General features: G+C 38.0%; 1 protein-coding gene across 3 annotated transcripts in view; it reads left to right on the plus strand.

Moving 5' to 3' along the window:
* Positions 1–6,000, plus strand: part of LOC147145377 (unconventional myosin-XVIIIa-like) — a 135,361-nt gene that overhangs the window by 80,803 nt on the left and 48,558 nt on the right. The window lies entirely within an intron of this gene.

The raw sequence follows: 6,000 nt of genomic DNA on the forward strand, positions 1-6,000 counted from the left end.
CGCACATTTCCACTCTTCATATCGGGGAATGCTTAGTGCTTGCTGATTTTGCGCTGCTATATGCAGTCAATATTCGGGTTAAGGTCAAAATTCAGATTTCTGAAACATTCTGAATATCCCGTTTCCATGAATGAGCGGACAGAGTTGCTCCGGCATTTGAATAACCCACTGTGTACGGCGACACACGGCGTCATGACTCAAATGGACGTCATTTCCGCTTGTTACTTTCAACTGTCAATGAAACATTTGACATTCATTTCACTCACACATGAATGAAGCAGCCGGTTTCTTCCTCGCTCCAAAAGTGTGCTTTTGTGCTGCGTCTCTAAGCTTGTTTACCTCTGCGTGTGTATTTGCGGTGGGTTGAGCTCCATATACCTCGCTTCCGCATACAAGCACTTCCTGTACTACAAAGACCAGGATTCCTTGCGGTTGAGCATGCGCAGAGTGTCTCGATCGTGTCTGTTTGCGCGCCGGCAGTATCTCTGCCTTTGTCGCCCTCCTCACCTTCTTCAATATCCACCTTTCAGCAGTAATGGTAATTATAGCATCTTATGTTTTTATTTTAATGTATTTCCGTTTTTTTATGCAAAGTATTTTGACGCCAATTTTTTACTTCAACGGTGAAATCTGACATACACGGAAATTCGCGTTACATCGCCAGTGTAGGAACAGAACTCGTTCGTAAATTGAGGACTTCCTGTACTCTGGCTTTTTTTGATTATGGTCCAATTTGTCTACTTTGCTCCATTTCATTTTGGAATTTGTCTAACAGGAGTACGAATCAAACGTGTCATCTGATCCCCTCTGTGGCCTTATAAAGGTCCTCTCTAGCTTGCTTTCTCGATTATAACACTCTGCTAAATTGCACAGCCAAGTGTCTCAATGCTCATGCTTGAATTTTTTTTGTGTCTTTTTATCCTTGTGTTTTTTATTATGGGCTCATGATGGAGATAAATATACTGAAATTATTATAGCAAAATGCTGCATTAAAGGGTGGGAATCTTTCACCACCTCATGATTCGAATGAATTATGATTAAATTATTGACGCATCTTGAATAGATCCATTTCTTTTTCAAAAGCTTTCCTTTTTCATTAGTGTGTGACTACTACTACTACGACTCCTACTCTTAAAACTTTATTTTCAATACCATGCAGTTCCATGATTTAAATAAATTACAGATATGAAATTTAGATTTGCTTTCATTATCCTTTAAAACAAAATTGAAAGTGCATATACTGTACATTGCAGTGTCACATTTGCCAACAAATGTGTCCCAGCTAGGGATGTGCACGACTAGTCGTTTAACCGTTTAACCGTCTACAATTTATTAAAACCCTTTGCCATTCCCCCTGTCAGTTTTACCTGAATGAAAGGTGCACCAAAGTAAATTTGATGCTGTACTTGAACCATTTGGAGTATCGGCATAGTTTTGGTCTCTTTTTGAAGATAACGCTTTGAATTTTTCTCCTCAACTGTCAGAATCTTTTTAAGTGCTACTGGCACTAAATTATGGAAGTTTGAATACATATAAGAAGGCCGACCTACGGACGACCCACGGCCTTCTATGTATTCAAACTTCCATAATTCAATGCCAGTAGCACTTAAAAAGATTCTGACTGTTGAGAAGAAAAATTCAAAGTGTTACCTTAAAAAAGAGAGCAAAACTATGCCGATACTCCAAATGGTTCAAGTACAGCATCAAATTTACTTTGGTGCACCTTTCGTTCAGGTAAAACTGCCAGGTGGAATGGCAAAGGGCTACACGTTTAGTATTTTACTAGTCGGTTAAACGCTGCATTAGTATCACGCAAATTGTTCCTCACGTCTCTGCTTCGGCCTCTGTAAACAAGCTGAGCACCAAGAGAGAGAATTGCTCCCCTCACCCCCGCCCACGCGTGGGCACTAGAAAATAAAGCCGTCGCCTGTGTGCGTGATAATGCACCTAACATATGGCGAATGAGACCCTGCTGGACTGGGAGTCGGTACCATTACTTATTACATTATTCATAATAAATGCCATGCATTGCATTGGCAAATGTATCAGAAATGTATTTCTCTTTCAATTGTTCACTTTTATTCAGTCAGTTGTTGTTAAATAATACAATTTAAATTAACAAACTATCCTGAATGTTTGGGCTAAAATAGCCCCTACTGTAAATACACAAAACATTTGCATTTTAAACTTTGAATTCAATGTATTAAATTTCAAGTTTTCTTGCTTATAGACTAGTCGACCAGTCGCAAATAAAATTTGAGACTAGTCGGCGGGCAAATTAGTCGAAATTCCCTTCCCTAGGACTCCCAGCTTTGTAAAAACTGAGCAGTGTTGGTTCAATTATGTGTATTTAAATTACTGGCAAAAGCATAGAAGCTTATGTGTAGTTAAGCTTACATCACAGCAATGTTCCCTCAAATTTTCCATGTGTTGGAGCATTCACACAAACTCCCATAGCATTTCTTGGACCACGGTGATCCTCGGACATATATATGAATGAACTAACAATGCCGCTTAATCACCGTAGCGAGAAATTATCTTACATTGCCACTCGCTAAGCGCACCTACTGTAACTTTAATTCATTGATTTCTCTGCGGCGTTTTCATGTTATTTTCTGTCTTTAGTGCAAAAATGCCACAGACATACGGTTGTTCCAAAAAGTCTATAAAAAGCGGTATAAATCTGATGCATCATTTTTATTTTTATTGTTAGCATTATTATTATTATTATTATTATTATTATTATTATTATTATTATTATTATTATTATTATTATATGCACTTTCCATTGGTAAGAATGCAATTACATATCGTCTCTGTCCTGTGAAAAACACTTATGTCCAATTTTGGGAACTTTTTTAATTTACATAAAAATAAGAATTAAAAAAAATTGACATAAATGTTTTTCACAGGACAGAGACGATATTTTCTCTTATAATGTATATCTGCGAGTGCTTCTCAAAGATTCGTCTGCATCATGTTGTCAGAACCATCAACAATTAAATGAAAGCAAAGCCTATTGAGACAAAATTTGCTGCAAAATGTAAACCCAACCTCTGTAATTCACAATACTGAGATAATATAATCTGGATGGTCAATGCAAACAGTGAAGTGTGTTCATTGAAAGGCTCTCATAACTCCATACAGGGATACTGGCGTAAAACTCGCACAGATAACATTATTTTCAGTGGAAAAAGAAACAGATGCTGTCAGTACCAACGACAATGTAAAATGGCTGCCCTCTGCCTTCAGCCGTGAGGGGCCAATTTTTAGTCCAGTCAGATAAAAGATGACATTAGATGCGCACACGGCGGCCAAACTAGTCTCACACCTGTCCAAAACCTAAGAGCATAACAAGTTACATGATGTAGGTATGTCATAAAAAAAATCAAATCACTTCTATATCAACGTAGAACAGTCAATGACGGACTCGCGTTTTGCTAACGAGAGACGGAAAGGTGACCCAGACTGCATTGACTGTATATGTACTGCAGGTGGCGGTATGCACCAAAGAGAGAATCATGAATTTATCTGGCTGTCTGACAGACGATATACGATTACAGTTTGGTTAGGCTTGAAAAAATTACAGATTGACGGATGACGGTTAGGTATCCATGCTGCTGATGAATGACGGGCCGGCAAATGTTAGTAAAATGCCCACCTTTGCTTATAAATAATGGAAAACATGTCATTTCATTAAACATGAAATTTCATGTCTCCGTGGTGCGCAGCAGCGAAACTATGTGTGCTGACTGCTGAGTGGGTGAGAGAAGTGCGCAATTGCTCATCGCACAGTTTAGAGGGAACATTGCATCACAGTTTACCAGTCTTATCGCACACAAATAAATGATCATTTGCTGTCAGGTTCACACCAAGTGAGACATATAATACATTATTATTCTTACACTTGCCATCTTGTGCCATGATGTCACAACACTAATATGTGTGCTCACCCTCCTTCTCAGAGCCTTCTCAGAGCTGCAATCAGACCAAACTCTAAATAAATGCAGTGTTTTCTAATGTAGCTGTTTTTTGTTTTACGTCACATGATGGTGTTCGATACCGGAAGAGCAGCGTACATCTCTGGCTGTGCGCCAAACACTACTCAACTCAACTCAACTCAACTCAACTCAACTTTATAGAGCACACTAACCACAGCTGCATACAAAGTGCTGCGCATGAGTAAAAATCGGACATATAGAAACAAAGACAATTAAACCAATAAATTATTAACATTAAAACACTTAAACAATGCAGAGTCTCATGCTTGGTCAAAACCTAAAGTATAAAAATTTGTTTGTCACTCACAATACCAACCACATTGCAACAAGCTACGTTGTCGTTAAAAAAAATTACCATTAGACATTACCGTCCATCCTTTTCTGATGATTAGACTTCAACAGGAAAATACATTTTTCTCTTCATTTTTACTGCAAGAACTTGAGTGTCAGTTTTATTTCTACTTTTATAAAAGCTAGTGATATTTCACAATTCCATATTTGTTCATTGTTATTTACTGTATTTTACGGACTCTAAGTCGCTCCGGAGTACAAGTCGCACCAGCCATAAAATGCATAATAAAGAGGAAAAAATGTGTATAAGTTGCACTGGAGTATAAATTGCATTTTTGGAGGAATTGTGCACTTAGTACACATCAGTTCCACCGAGCTACGATGGTAACATTTAGCTAACATTCACACATGTAGCATACAAGAAAGTTACGGTAGGATAACTTTAAACTCACCGAAACGGTTGTAGATCGATTAAATAAGTCTTTTATTTATCCCCTACCATGTAGAATGTTTCCAAGTCTCCAAAATCTATTCAAAATAAACATATATTTTTTTAAAATCTCCCAAAAGTATTTATGTATTCGGTCGTAATTATGTCTTCGTCTCCTCTGCGCTTGGCTCCTTACGTGTGTGGCTGCATGATGCAATACCCCAGCCAGAGGCAGGCAACTGCCTGTTTGTGGTTCATTCTTGTTCAACCATCCTCTGTAAGTAACTTAGACAATTGTGTGTACCGGTAATGAGCATGCAACATTTATGTACGAGCTGAATTGTGGATGATTGTGTGTTGTTGACTGACCATACTAATCGCTAATGCTAATTGCGGTCGCTAATCGTTAGTATGTCTGCCTGTTTGTGGTTCATTCTTGTTCAACCTTCGTCTGAAAGTAACTTAAGACAATTGTGTGTAATGAGCATGCAACATTTATATACGAGCTGAGTTGTGGATGATTGTAGGTTGTTGACTGAACATACTAATCGCGATCGCTAATTGTTAGCATAGGCTCATCTTGTTCATGTCTATGAAAATACATGTGTATGTAATGCTTAGATTGAGAGTATTGTCTGTTTCTTGTGCAGTTTCACAATATAAACAGGCAACTTCGCTGCACAACTGGAGTCTGTGGAGTTTGTTTGTGAATGTTTAGCTGTTTGGATAAGCTAGCTTCCTCGACTAGCGAGGCCTTAACAGTCAAACTGTCTTTTTATCATACTATTTTAATAACTTATTTAACAAAACATTAGATTTGAACCGTTTAAATTATTCATGGATTTTAATAGCTGTTAGGATTTATCTTATGGTTCTTTATGTGGGTTACAATAACATGTGAAATGATAATAGAGGTAATTGTCATGGCTTGTTAGTGCTGACTTGTATTTATGACGTTTTGTCTCCCTCTGCAGGCGCTTTAGCGTAATTGACGTGTTAGCAGCCATTTTGTAGCTTGCGTCAAGTTAAAATGTCGCTTAGCAGACTACGTGAATTATGAACTGGAGGTGGCGTGATTAAATCTGCCAATAAGAAGACAAGTTAAAAATATTGGGGACAGAGTGAATTACACTAAAGCGCCTGCAGAGGGAGGCAAAACATCATAAATACAAGTCAGCGCTAACAAGCCATGACATTAATAATGTGTTAATAATTTCACACATAAGTCCCTCCAGAGTATAAGTCGCACCCCACGGTTTATAGTCCGGAAAATACGGT

The sequence above is a fragment of the Filicampus tigris genome, chromosome 7 (assembly GCF_054856515.1).
Source record: "Filicampus tigris isolate MCC_2025a chromosome 7, RoL_Ftig_1.0, whole genome shotgun sequence".
Lineage (NCBI taxonomy): Eukaryota > Metazoa > Chordata > Actinopteri > Syngnathiformes > Syngnathidae > Filicampus > Filicampus tigris.